Source organism: Vulpes vulpes, unplaced genomic scaffold (genome assembly GCF_048418805.1).
Source record: "Vulpes vulpes isolate BD-2025 unplaced genomic scaffold, VulVul3 Bu000000627, whole genome shotgun sequence".
Classification (NCBI taxonomy): Eukaryota; Metazoa; Chordata; class Mammalia; order Carnivora; family Canidae; genus Vulpes; species Vulpes vulpes.
In genome coordinates this window covers 59031-72809 of record NW_027325667.1, presented here as the reverse complement: position 1 = coordinate 72809, position 13779 = coordinate 59031, and the positions used below count along the sequence as shown (strand labels likewise).

Genomic DNA, 13779 nt, shown 5'->3' with positions numbered 1-13779 from the left:
CAGAACACAGAACTGAATAACATAATTTAAAAGTATGCTCAATCTTACTTATAAGCATAGAGATGTAAATTGCTCCCCTCCTTTTTTATTTGCAAACTAACATGATAACATTCGATGCTGGTGAACATGCAGTGAGATAGGTATCCTGATACATAGTAGGGGTATTATAAAAGTCTATGGTTTCCCAGAAATTAACTCAATGATATCTATGAATAACTAATAAATACTTGTGATTTTATTCCAGTAGTTTTACTTTTAGAAAACATTTCAAGAAAACTACCAGGAACATAAAAATGCCTACAAATACCTTTTTAAAAAATCCTGAAATGGCACTTTTATAAATATTTAAACATAGAAGGGGCTTAATTCCACAAAACAAAGGAATTATACAATAAATAATATTTTGGTCATAGAATACTGTATTATATAGCCATTAAAATTATGTTCATAAATGCTTGATTTAAAAGAAAATCATTGTTTTAAAAATAGTGTTAAGGGGATCCCTGGGTGGCTCAGCAGTTTAGCGCCTGCCTTTGGCCCAGGGCGTGATCCTGGAGTCCTGGGATCAAGTACACGTCCGGCTCCCTGCAGGGAGCCTGCTTCTCCCTCTGCCTGTGTCTCTGCCTCTCTCTCTCTCTGTCTCTTAAATAAATAAAATCTTTAGGGATCCCTGGGTGGCGCAGCGGTTTAGCGCCTGCCTTTGGCCCAGGGCGCGATCCTGGAGACCCGGAATCGAATCCCACGTCAGGCTCCCGGTGCATGGAGCCTGCTTCTCCCTCTGCCTGTGTCTCTGCCTCTCTCTCTCTCTCTGTGACTATCATAAATAAATAAGAAAATTAAAAAAAATTAAAAAAATAAATAAAATCTTTTAAAAAAATAAAAATAGTGTTAAAAAGAAAATCTCAACCCTAAAATATGTATATACACAGAAAAATCAGGATTGTAACAGCAGGTAAGAGTAAGTATCTCTCATTGGCAGAATCTGTAGATTATTTTTATTATCTTCTTTATTCTTTAAATATTTGAGAATGAATATCTACTACATTTAAAATTATATGTTTTATATATGTGTCTATGCATATGCATGCATGTATACATGCACATATATAAATGCAAACATTTGTATTTTATAAACCTCTACTACTTAAACATCAATTCCTTGTTACCTATGTATTCTTTTTGATTTTTTTAATATGAAACTTTGGCATTTGATTACTTTTTAAAAATTAAACTCTATGCCCAGTGTAGGGCTTGGACTCACAACCCAAGACCACAAGTCACACACTCCACTGACTGAGCCAGCCGCGTACCCTCATTACCTATATATTCTTTTGTCTTTTACACAGATATTTCATCTGCAGTTTTAGCTCAAAAGAACGCCACATTAACAAATAATTTCAAAAGCATACCATTGTTCGCTCAGTTTCTCAGTCTAGGATGTAGCTTTTGCTTATCAAATATTAATAAATGACTGGTCACTGGTTTCCCTTCTTTAAAATTTATAGATTCTTTTTAATCTATGCATTTTTTGGTCTCAGCAGATGAATGCAGTAATAAAAGATGTCATCCCACCAATTTGGAATGTATTTCAGTTAGGGACATTGATAATAGGATAATAACTTTGTCTACAATCAAACTGATTGACAAACACATAGCTCTGTTCTTAATTAGCACTGTAGCCTCTGATCTTATTATAGAAAAAAGCTTTAAACTTTCTACTCATTTCATATATATAATATATATATACATTATATATACAATATATATAATATTGTATACAATATACATAATATGTATATATTATATATATATTTTTGTTTTGCAAAAAAATTCAGAATGATTCTCCAAAAGCCTAACATTTCTATATACTAATGATTTCCCAATTTTTTTTAATGAAAGTAAAAGCATTTCTTAAATTGTATGCAAAACCAAACTGTTTGTTTTTTTTTTATGACTTCCACTTCAATTAGCCCCATGCCTCATCTCTCTGAAGGAAGCTTCTAAGACATTTACAAGGATCTCTTGGAATCTGTAGAACACATAAAAAATGTTGCTCTGGACACTTCACTTATCAAAAATAAAAAATAATTCATAATGCATCTGGACCAAATTTCAAGTAAATTATGTTTGTCATGTTGCTTGTGTTATATTTACCATGAGAAACACCACCACAAAACATTCTATCTGAATAGAGCATGTTTCAGGTCAGATAATTCTATTTAAGAACCCATGGGAGAAACTCCTCTTGGGTCTAAGTTTGAGGAAAACTTTAGCTTCCCCTGATATGCAGTTTTCTTTAAAGATATTGTGATTCAGGTGACAGTTTCTCTGCATTGGCTGTACAGAAATTTAGAGAAATGGACAAGTATAAGGATGTCATGGTGTAAATTCTCATGAGTTAATATTAATTCTGGTCTTGTTATATTCTCACTCTTTTTCGTTCATCCTCAATCATTTAATTTTTTTGAGAATATTTTGTGTCAATAACAATCAGAAACAAAATAGATTCTTTTTTTCCAGTTTTTTAGATATAATTGACAATAGCATTGTATTAAAGTTTAAAATACAATGATTTGATATACATAGACATTGTGAAATAATTGCCACAAAAAGTTTAGTAAATATCTATCACCTCAAAAAGTTATAATCTTTTTTTAAGATCTACTCTCTTAGCAAATTTCAAATACACGATACAGCTCTATTAACTATAGTCACTATGCTTTACTTAATTACAAGAACTTATTTATCTTATAATTGGAAGTTTTACTTTATGATCACTTTCATCCATTTCCCTCAACCCCAACTCCCACACCTGGCAACCGATAATCTGTTCTGTTCTTGTGAGTTCAATTTTTAAAAACACCACGTATAAATAAGATAATATAGTATCTGTCCTTTGTCAGAATTATCTCGTTTGGCATAATGCCCTCAATGTCCATTTATGTTGTCAAAAACAGCAAGATTTCCTCCTTTCATATGGCTGAATGTAATATAATATATATATATATATATATAATATAATATAAACACACACGTAACTTCCCTTATGTATATATCTTTTACTTATCTATTTATCCTTCAATGGATACTTAGATTGTTTCCATTATTTCCGTTGAAATAATATTGCAATGGACATGGGGGTGCAGATCATTTTGAGATAGACATTTTCTTTCTGATATATACTTTCAGAAGGTAATGGATGGATCGTATGACATTTCTATTTTTAATTTCTTGACTAACATTCATACGTGTTTTTTACTATGCCTGCATTAGTGTATATTCCCATCAATAGTGGACAAGTGTTCCCTTTTCTCCAGACCTTTGCAAACTCTTGTTACCTCTTGTGTTTTAATTGATAGCCATTCTAATTGGTGTGATGTGATATTTTGGTTTTGATTCTCATTTCCCTGATGATGAGTAATGTTGTGTGATTTTTCATGTCTCTGATGGTCATTTGTATCTATTCTTTGGAAAAAGAATGGGCAGCTCCTCTGCCCATTTTTCAATTGAGCTGTTTCTGTGGGTTGTTTTGTTTTTGCTATTGAGTTGTATGAGTGTTTTATATGTTTTGGATATTTACTATTTATCAGATACATCACATACAAATATTTTCTTCCAAATCTTTCATTTGGTTGATAATTTCCTTTGCTGTGCAGAAACTTTTTAGTCTGGTGTAGTCTTTTTTTTTTTTTTTTTTTGTCTCACTTTTTATTTTTGTTTTTGTTCCTTTTGATTTTGGTGTCAGATACGAACAAATCATTACCAAGACCGGTCAGGCAGCCTACACTCTACGTTTTCTTTTAGGAGTTTTATGATTTCAGGTCTATGTTCAAATCTTTAACCCACTTGAGTTGATTTTTCCCTAATGGTATAAGATAGTGATCCAATTTCATTCTTTGGTATGTGGCTGTCCAATTTCCCAACACTATTTGTTGAAGATACTGTCCTTTCCCCATTGTATATTCTTAGTTCCTTTGTTATAAATTTATTAACCAAATATGCTTGAATTTATCTGTAGGCCCTCTATTCTATTCCATTGATCTATATGTCTGTTTTTATGCCAATACCATATTGTTTTGATTACTATAGTTTTGTGATATAGTTTGGAAACAGTGAAAGTGATTCTTCTGGCTTTCTTCTTTCCCAGGATTGCTTCAGCTACTCAGGATTATTTTTTGTTTCATACAAATTTTAGGATTTTATTTTCTATTTCTTTTCTATTTTTCTATTTTCATGCCACTGGAATTTTTATAGGCAATGTATTGAATCTGTACATTGTTTCAGGTAGTATGGACATTTTACCAATATTAATTCTTCCAATTCATGAGCATGGAAGAAAACCCTTCTATTTTTTGTCTTCAATTTCTTTCATCAATGTCTTAGAGTTTTCAGTGTACAGATGTTTTACATCGCTGGTTAAATTTACTCCTAGGTATTTATTTTTGATGCAATTCATTGGTTCAAATAATGTTTCTGCCCCCTTTTCTCTCTTTTCTCCTTCTGGGACTCCTATGACATGAATATCAGTCCTCTAGGTACTGTCCCACAAATCCCTTAAACTATCTTTGCTCTCTTTTATTCATTGTTCTTTTTGTTCCTCTGATTGGATGAACTCTACTGCCTATCTTTGAGTCGCTGTTCCTTATACTTATTTTAGTATGCTGTTAAATCTCCTTATTGAAATTTTTAGTGCAATTCTTATATTCTTTAGTTCTGTGATTTCTGATTTCTGTTTGGTACTTTCTTATTTTTTTCTGTGTCTTTGTTAAAACTCTCATGCAGTGTTCTCCTGACCTCAGTGGGCATCGTATTTATTTATTCATCCATTTGTGGATTTGTTCAGAAAATCTTTATGGTACAACCTAGATATGCCCAGCTCTTTGATAAGGATTGCAACAGTGAACCTGACCACTTCTTCACCTAACAAATTTAAGGGAGCCCATTTACCAAAATGATTAATTATTAAATGCCATATTTTACCCATAGCCCATAGCCTTCCAATGGTACTCTTTAATAAATTTTAAGGTGCTCAATGAATTAAAGTCAAAATTGAAATCTATTTAACTCAGATAAGTAAATGGTTTTTAAAAATTATGCTAATATAATTTCAAATCAATAAAACCTATAAGCATCCTTTTTGGCCTCCTTTTAAATACAGTGTGTGATTTCATGTTCTCTAGCACATTTTGTTAAAAACCATTCAATGAGATATATCTCACCCAAAATTAGCCCTGATGGAATAGTGTAGCTTCTTCATAAATAAAAAGATTTATCTCTTCCTAAACCATATAGTGTACATTGTCTTATTAAATCAGAATATCAATATCAATATCAATAAGCCATAGCAATGGATTTGCTTGCCTGGTAATGGCATGAACATCTTTAGATATAAACTATTTATTAAATAACTTTCAATGTAATTTTAAGTAAAATAAAAAAGAGATGATTAGTAAATTAAAATATTAAAGCAATCAGGTTTCAAATTTAAGTCTTGAGTAGTATTCATTTTTTAAAATTTCATTTTAGAGAAGAAAATAAAAATTTGATGATATGATTGCAAATGACAAGATCAAAAAGTAAACCATGTAGGTTTTAGAATCAATATCATCAAAGCAATTTCCCCTTCAAAACATAATTACCAATCTTTATGACATTATCTTGTATTTTAGAATTGAAGAATGGAGTTGCACTTAAAATTGAAATAACAATGTATATTATTATCTGCAAAATTAATTTCAACATAAATTTACTTTTCATGTCTCCTAGGAGTCTCTATAAGGAATAAAAATTATGAATAAAGAATCAATCTTTTCTACTTTGAGACCATGAACATACTATTCCCCCTCTCAAAAAATTTTATTTTTCTTTTTTTTTTCCCTTAAGAACAGAATTTTGCAAGTTTTAAAGTCTTGAAAATGTAGTAGGATGGGTAAAATTTGGACTCACTATTGCTTAATAACATTTGTATTATTTAAATTAGACTCATTTAACTTCAGTTCAACTGATTATTTTATACATTTATAAAAGTTATTACTTCTTATGGTGCAATTGGAATGGCTTTTCCATATCATTTACCAAATCCCAAAGTCCCAGAGTGCACTACTTTTCAGTAGAGTCATTACTAAGATTCAAAGAACTGACATAAATTACATCAAAATCTAATAGCAAGGCTTGATACCTTCTGACAGGGGATTTAACAAATCAAAATGTACAAAAATATGCCCATGCAATTTTACATAGCAGAGTGGAGAATGCTGTATCAAATAAGTCCTTATACTATAATTTGTTGGAATAAAGACCTGCTTTGTCCAAATAAACAGATACCATTGCAAATGGCAAGACCACAGGGATTATAGTAAACTGACCATTCATATATATTCTTATTTGCCTTTGGCTGAGGTCATGGTCTCAGGGTCCTGAGACTGAGCCCCACTTTGGGCTCTCTGCTGAGCAGGGAGAGTGCTTCTCCCTCTCCCTCTGCCCCCCCCCAACCCCCATTAGTGCTCTCTCTCTCTCCCTCAAATAAAATCTTGAAAAAATACAAAGAGAGACTTATTTAGAGTAACAATTTAACAAATTACAGTTTAATAGAATGTTAATGATAGCTACCATTTATTGATCTATTATTATTGTAATATCCTAGACTTTATGTTAACATTTTAAATATATTGTCCTATTTAATCTTTATAAAAGTACTACAGAGTAATTATTAATATTCACATTCAACAAATGAGGAAAATGTTCAGAATTTTTTAGCAACTTGCTCCAGTTCTGACAGATTCAAAGCCAGCACTGAAAGCCAGATGTGGCCACAGAGCCAGGATTTTATCCTCTATTTTACGTTGCATCCCATCTAAGTTTCAGAAATCTAACAGTTCACATAAAAAGAAAAAAGGTAAACATATGCAAATAAGATATAAGATAAAAATATTTCCTTACAGTGAGGTCAATATAAGTATCATATACTTGCCAAAAAGATTTAAAACATTGAAGACCTCAATTATAAAAGTGAAGTGTAAAGAACAAAGAATACAATAGTTCTTAACTGATGACCTCAATGAACCCTACCTAGAGTTCTATGTTAAATTCAGAGACCTGTGCTTTCAGAGGAACATTGATGGGCAGAAGAGCTGCCATAAAACAAGGGTAATAAGAATGTAATGACTGTTATTATTATAGTTGCCTTTCATTTAACACATGTTATGTACCTGGTGCTATCTTTGTACTTTACAAAGTTCTTTCATTTAATCCTCACAATATTCCTGGGAGCTGGGTGTGATTTTCCTTATTTTGCAAAAGAGAATAGTGGAGCTAAGAAAGATTATGTAGTTCTCCTGAGACTACCAAGCTATTATATATCAGAGTTGATATTTATCTAACAACAAAGTCAAGATACTTCCTATTATACACTCTTGTAATGTTGAAAAGAAACGAGGAAGTTTGGTATTAATGAGCTAAATGTTAAGAAAGATAAGCTTATATTATTGCACAATTCTAAAACACTAAACTAGAAACAACTGGAAGGTGGTAAAGGAAAGTATATTTTCCTGAAGTAAAGATTTTCTACTGATCATGCAAGTTGTAATATGTAATTTTAAGCCATCCCCAAATGATGTCTTGCCATTTGATGTTATTTCCCCCCATGTTGTCTCATCTCTAACTTAAGGAGTTTTTACTTGCAGTTCTCTTAGCCTGGAGTGTTCTTACCTTGTATTTTCTCTCTGAGGAGGTAGCATTTGAGCTGAGTATTAGTGATAAGAGGCATCTTTGTTCTCAGAAGAATAACCCTTATCTTATTACCACATTGCCCTTGTTTATTTATTGTTAACTTGTTGGTTGTCTTTCTCCCTGACTAGAATGAATGTTCCAAGAGAACATAGATGAGAAGTGTTGTAAGATACAGGGCAGACACTTAGTGAATATTTGTCGAATACTGAATAAATGTTGTTAAAGCTATTATGCCTTAGATGAAGTATCATTAGATTAAATTCTCATGCCCTCTAAGATTCTATGGTTCTCCTTTTAGTATGATAAATAATAAAGGCAGCAAATGGGAGATGGTATGCATAAGGACTGTATGTGCTCTCAAAACAGCTTAAACTTTACAAAACTACGCTAACATAGTGTTTACGAATGCATATGGACAAACAAATGTACAATTATATCATAGCACTTGTAAGAAATTCTAAAGAATTATGCAAGAAAGTTCAGATAGTCTTAACATAAGTTGATTTTTAACTGATTTCAACATAAATTTTCAAAACCCACACACCGTGCTCCTTGTATGACAGTATGTATAGACAACATTACAATAAGATACTATTCCTCATGCTTATATACAAAAGAAATGAGAATATGCTAGCACCATAATAAATGATATTTTCTTAGTGTTTCTGATGTGTTACAGGTAGTGCAGAACATTACAAATGTATCTTCTTTTTAAACATTCAAAACACAGGTATTTCTTAGATAGTTTTTCTAAATAACAATTCTTTAATTTGGCAGACACGGGTTGTGAACCATAGTGACTTAAGAAATTTGCTCAGAGTTAAACCGTTGATTAGCCTTGAAGTCATATTTAGACTTTAGGTCAGTCTGACCCCACAATCTCACTCCTGAATGCTAATCATTACACAATCTCATCCTAAATGTCATTAAAGCAAAAAGGAATATCTCCAATATCTCTCAGAGTAGAAACATAAAACTGAAAATCATATTTGTTTCAAAATTTAAGATTTATACATTAAGAACTCACTTTTCAGGACACTTTGAACTAATTGTTTCTTTTTTTTTTTTTTAGATTCTAACAAATACTTGGGGAAATATAAGGAAAAGAGAGCAAACTACACCTCTCTGTGGTAAGCAAGTGATACATCTACTATACCTCAGTTTCCTCTTCTCAAAAGTACCCCACTGTTTGAGAGGCTACTCCGTAGAAGAGGAACATCTTATGCTGTGAGGTTATGGGGAAAAAATGAGGATCAATGGATGATGTTACAGGAAAAGAGATTCTGTCTTAATGTGAGAGAGAACTTTCTACTAGGTTGGAAAAACAGCTCCCCTGAGAGTTGTGACTGCCACATTAATGAAGAGATACTTTTAGAGGCAAGGAAACTATTATCAAAGTCACTAGAAAAGGGTTAGGCAAGATTTTTCTTTGAAGGTACAGACAGCAAATATTTTAGTCTTTGTTGGCAGTACAATCTCTGTTGCAACTACTTGGCTCTGCCTTTATAGCGCAAAAGTAACCATAGAGATTACTGGAAGTACTTATGGAAGTAAGTGGGTCTGGCTTTATCAAAATGAAATTTTATTTATACAAATAGGCCACAGGACAGAGGTAGCCTGGATGAAGTTTGCCAACCCTTGTTATAGAGTGCATTAATCTGAATATGCTTATGGCTATTGCAAAACCTCCAAATTTCAGTGGTATAAGGATTAGCAAACTAGGGCCACAGGCTTATCTGTCCCACAGACTGTAAATGACTCACAAGCTAAGAATGATTTTTACATTTTTAAAGGTCTTAGAAGGAGATGAACAGGAAGAGAAAGAAGGAGGATGAGGGAAAGAAAGAGAAGTGACAGACATGTGGTTCACAAACCCTAAAATACTCACAAAGTTGGTCTTTTACAGAAAAACTGTACCAGCCTGAACAGATGTGCCATATTAGCTTTCCTCCAACCAGACTCAAGGATTCAGATGTCTTGCATTTTATAAGGCTGAGCTCTTCCACATGGGGCCAACAAGTTTTCCATGGTGTGGGGGAAAGGCATGAGAAAGACACATAGACTGTAACTCTCGTATTGAAGAAGTGATAGTCATTACTTTTGCTCACATTTTATTAGCCAGAGTTAATCATGTCTCTGCTTAGATACAAGATGGCTGAAAAACACATGCTTGGCTGGACAGCTTTATTCCAGCACTTGTTTCAAGCCATGAAGAGAGCATGAATCTTGGTGATCAGAGTTGTCTCTACCATATAGAAGCAATATGTAGATCAGATCTGCAGCTTGGAATAGATATAATCCAATAGGCATTTCGATTATGAGCCATGATATTTCTATGTTTCTACAATCCTGAAAGTTGTAGACATATAACATTTATGAGCTAGACAGAGGTTGATTCTCCCCAACACAGTCCTCCATAACTTCTTGCTTTTCCTTGATTAGAAATGGCATGGTAAGATTCCAAAAACAACATCTAATAACTTTTTTCTCATAAAGCTCTTCTATGTATTTATATCTATATAAAGAATCTCAGTACTACGTACTTATCTGACAGATTTACAAGTCTGAGTTTCATTAGATACATATTTCAAATAAATTAGGATTGATGCAATCATATATTTTTTTCTCTGGATTTTGAAGAATTTGATTTTGAATATTTCAATTTAGCCTCTATTTTCTGAATTTTTACCTCATTTCATCATCCTTGTTTACATATTCACTAAGTCATGGCTTTTGTGATTCTGAGTTATTAAGTTTCTACAGATATCAGTAGCAAATACAGGACCATATTTTTTAAAGATAATTTTTTCATCACATTATTGTTTCAGTGCTCTTTGGCATAGACTTTTATCAGGAGAGAGAGAGAAGAGATCGAGAAAAAGAGAGAGACTGAAATCTGAAATAAATCTTGCTACTTGTTGTAGTAAACATCATTAAAGGTGTGAGAGACTAATTGACAAGACTTTAAAAATTAATCTCTATTTTAAGAGAAAATGGTGTAATCACTCAAATAATTAAGTGAAAAGAACAGTGACAGTAATAGAAACTGCAGGCAAGTGATCAACAAAATAGTCATTAAATCAGACAAAATAAGGAATAACAGAAAGAACCAAGTCGTCTACTGAGAAGAAAATGAAAGAATCAAGTTAATCTTCAGAATTTTTCAAGACAACAAAAGCAGTAACAAGTACACTACCACATCATCAACTAAAGTTACTTTAAAAGGGAAAGATCAACCAATAATTTAAGTCACCTATACTGTATCTGTACAATGCAATAGAAAAGTTGTTAAGCGGTAGGCTTAGCTGAATTCTTTGAAGCACAAAGTAGAAAAGGAGGCAAATCAAGGTTAGAAATACCAAGTGACTAGAAATAAACACAAGGAAGTCATTGCTGTATTTTTTAACTATATTAATATGTATGAAGCACTGTAACATTTCAGGTATCTACATTAAAAGACAGTCTTACCATTAGGTTTTGAAAACACTATACTTAAGTTAGAAGGATTCCCAGGAAAATCTTTCTTGACCTCAGTTTCTTAGTTTTTGTTTTTGTTTTTGTTTTTGTTTTTTCATACATCATATTGTCAGAAACCCCAGAGATAGTCACCGGGCAGTCAAACACCTTCTTGGAAGGTTAATCATTTTGTTATAATGATGTAAGTGTTGGCGTGAATGTTAAATTAGTGGTCTTACTTGCTGGAATAAAATGAAAAATCAAACATCTGAGAATTATCTACAGTCAATGAATGAGAACCTTAGCTCCATTCAATTGTACCAAAGGAAAATTACTGGATTTTGGTTTTAGTGCAATCTTGCCACAATGAGGGTAACTCTTCAGCAAAGTCATCATTGCTGTACTCATGAGGCTCCTGTAATGGAAATGCTGCCCTTCTCTCCTCTTTTGGAATAATTACCCAATATTTCTGGGACTCATAAGCTGTTGAAGATACTGTCTTCTCTCAAAAATGAGTGTGTGGTGACTATCTCTAAACCTTAGAGACATGGGTTATGTCATTATGTCCTCTCGCTGGGGACATGGTTTCTTTTTATTTCTGATACTGGAAGACTGCAGTACAATGATTTGTGTTGTTTTCATTAAGTTATATTAGTATAAATAAAAATTAAAAGAAAAAGAACATAAGATCAGCATGAGGTTTATAACCTTTCTGGCAATTCATGATAACTTTGGGATAGTTCTACCCATCAGCAAAGTCTCCTCCTTAGAAATCTCCGTACCTTCCCCCAGCATATACTTACTCTCTTTTCCACAAGAACTTGGTCGTTACTGGAAAAAAAAAAAAAAAAGTAAAGTTCAGCTTTAAGCATAAAAGAAGGCAAACATAAGAAAGTCAGGTATTTGACTTTAGCTTCTTCTTTCCACTCACCTGAAAGAAATCTCTGCAATCTTACTGTTTTGGTATATCCCCTATATCTTTTCTGTTCAGGATACAACCAGAGGAGGTCACATTTGTATTTTACACAGACTTTCTGTGGTCGTTATTTGTTTGTTTGTTTGTTTGTTTGTTTGTTTTGGCTAATTCATGATGAAGGTCAAGTTCTATATCTATAGACAGTAATAGTTTCTCTTTAGATTCTGACCCAGCATGAAGTTAAGTTAAGAACAAGTTTTAAAATCCTATACATAAATCACAGAAACTATGTAAACAAAACCACTCAAAGAGATCTTTCAGTCAAACATTTGGGAACTGAAATCCAGTTGATTAGCAGATACTTGGTACTGTAATCATATTCTCTGGCCTTACTCTAAAGGCTTTGGGATCATGAACATAGAGCAGGAAAGATGTGCTACAGAATTAACATGGGGCCTGTCCACAATGGCAATCGCAATGTACTTTTGACCTATGTGCTGACCTGGAGTCCCCAGGGATACATATTGTTCCAAAATACTGAGGCAAAAGCAGCAAAGATTCTTGTAGTTGGTCTCTGTAATTACGCAGCATCACTTCTGTCATACATTTCTACTCTACTCTTCGGTCGAAGCAGTCATCACCTAGCTTTCATCAAAGCAGTCATAAAGCTAGCGAGTGAGTAGACCTCATTCTTCACACACACACACACACACACACACACACACACACACACAAGTCAGAGAATTTGAGCTCATCTTTCTTCCGCCACTCCATTTTCTTGGATCACATCCAAATGAAATACATGTATCCATATCCTTGACTCTGGACCTGCTTTTTTGGGGAACCAAACTAAAATGATCTGATCTTTGTTGATTTCTCTTTGAGATAAGAGCGGTGCTGGGAAATATTGGTGGAGCAGTAGCTTTCATGGTGCCAGGCTGTTGGTTGAGAATCAGTTATTCGGAAACAAAGCTTAAGCTATGTATTATCCCCTTGCTTGTGGGATCACTTATGTTTCTCCAATAATACCCAATGTTTTCTCATGAAATAACAAAGATGGGATTTTTTTTGCATTTTATTATATAATTTTTCAGAAATAAATTTGCATGATCTCATTGCATAATGGCAAAAATTAATTAGACTCCTCCGGTAACCAGTAGCTATTAGAAAAACTTGATTTCCTCAGTTGCTGGAGTAGCCAATGAATAAAAATGTCCATTTTAGAAATATTACAATGTTAGAATATAAGTTCCAAAAATAACAGTAACCTGCCTATTATGTATTATTGCAAAAACAATTCTAGAGATAAAACCGGAATATGTAAGGGCTAATTTTGTTAAATGTGTGCATAAGAGGGCTCGTGGGAAAATTGGAAATGTGTTCAAGTTAATAAGTACACTCCTAAGATAAGCAGCAAACAGAAGTACCCTGTGAAAACCTAATAATACATTCAGGGCAAAATTTCCCTGATTCATGGGGAAGTTATAAATTTAATACATACAAATACTGCTGTAGCCCTGACCCACACAGTTCAGACCTAGGGCAATGTTGCAGTTAAAATGACACAGCCCCTGAAAACAGAACAAATTCAAAATAATTCAAGCCCTTTATTCGACTTCTACCTCTTAGAACACCATGAAGGTGACAAATAGTCCAGAGCAATGGTTTTTAAATTTCTT

The 13779-nt window shown here is 33.1% G+C and overlaps 1 long non-coding RNA gene across 2 annotated transcripts in view; it reads left to right on the top strand.

Moving 5' to 3' along the window:
* Positions 1-13779, top strand: part of LOC140596345 (uncharacterized) — a 91153-nt gene that overhangs the window by 64275 nt on the left and 13099 nt on the right. For both annotated transcript variants that reach the window (XR_011998374.1, XR_011998373.1), the window contains one exon: positions 8801-8858. This is a non-coding gene — a long non-coding RNA (uncharacterized lncRNA). The remainder of the gene's footprint in view (positions 1-8800; positions 8859-13779) is intronic.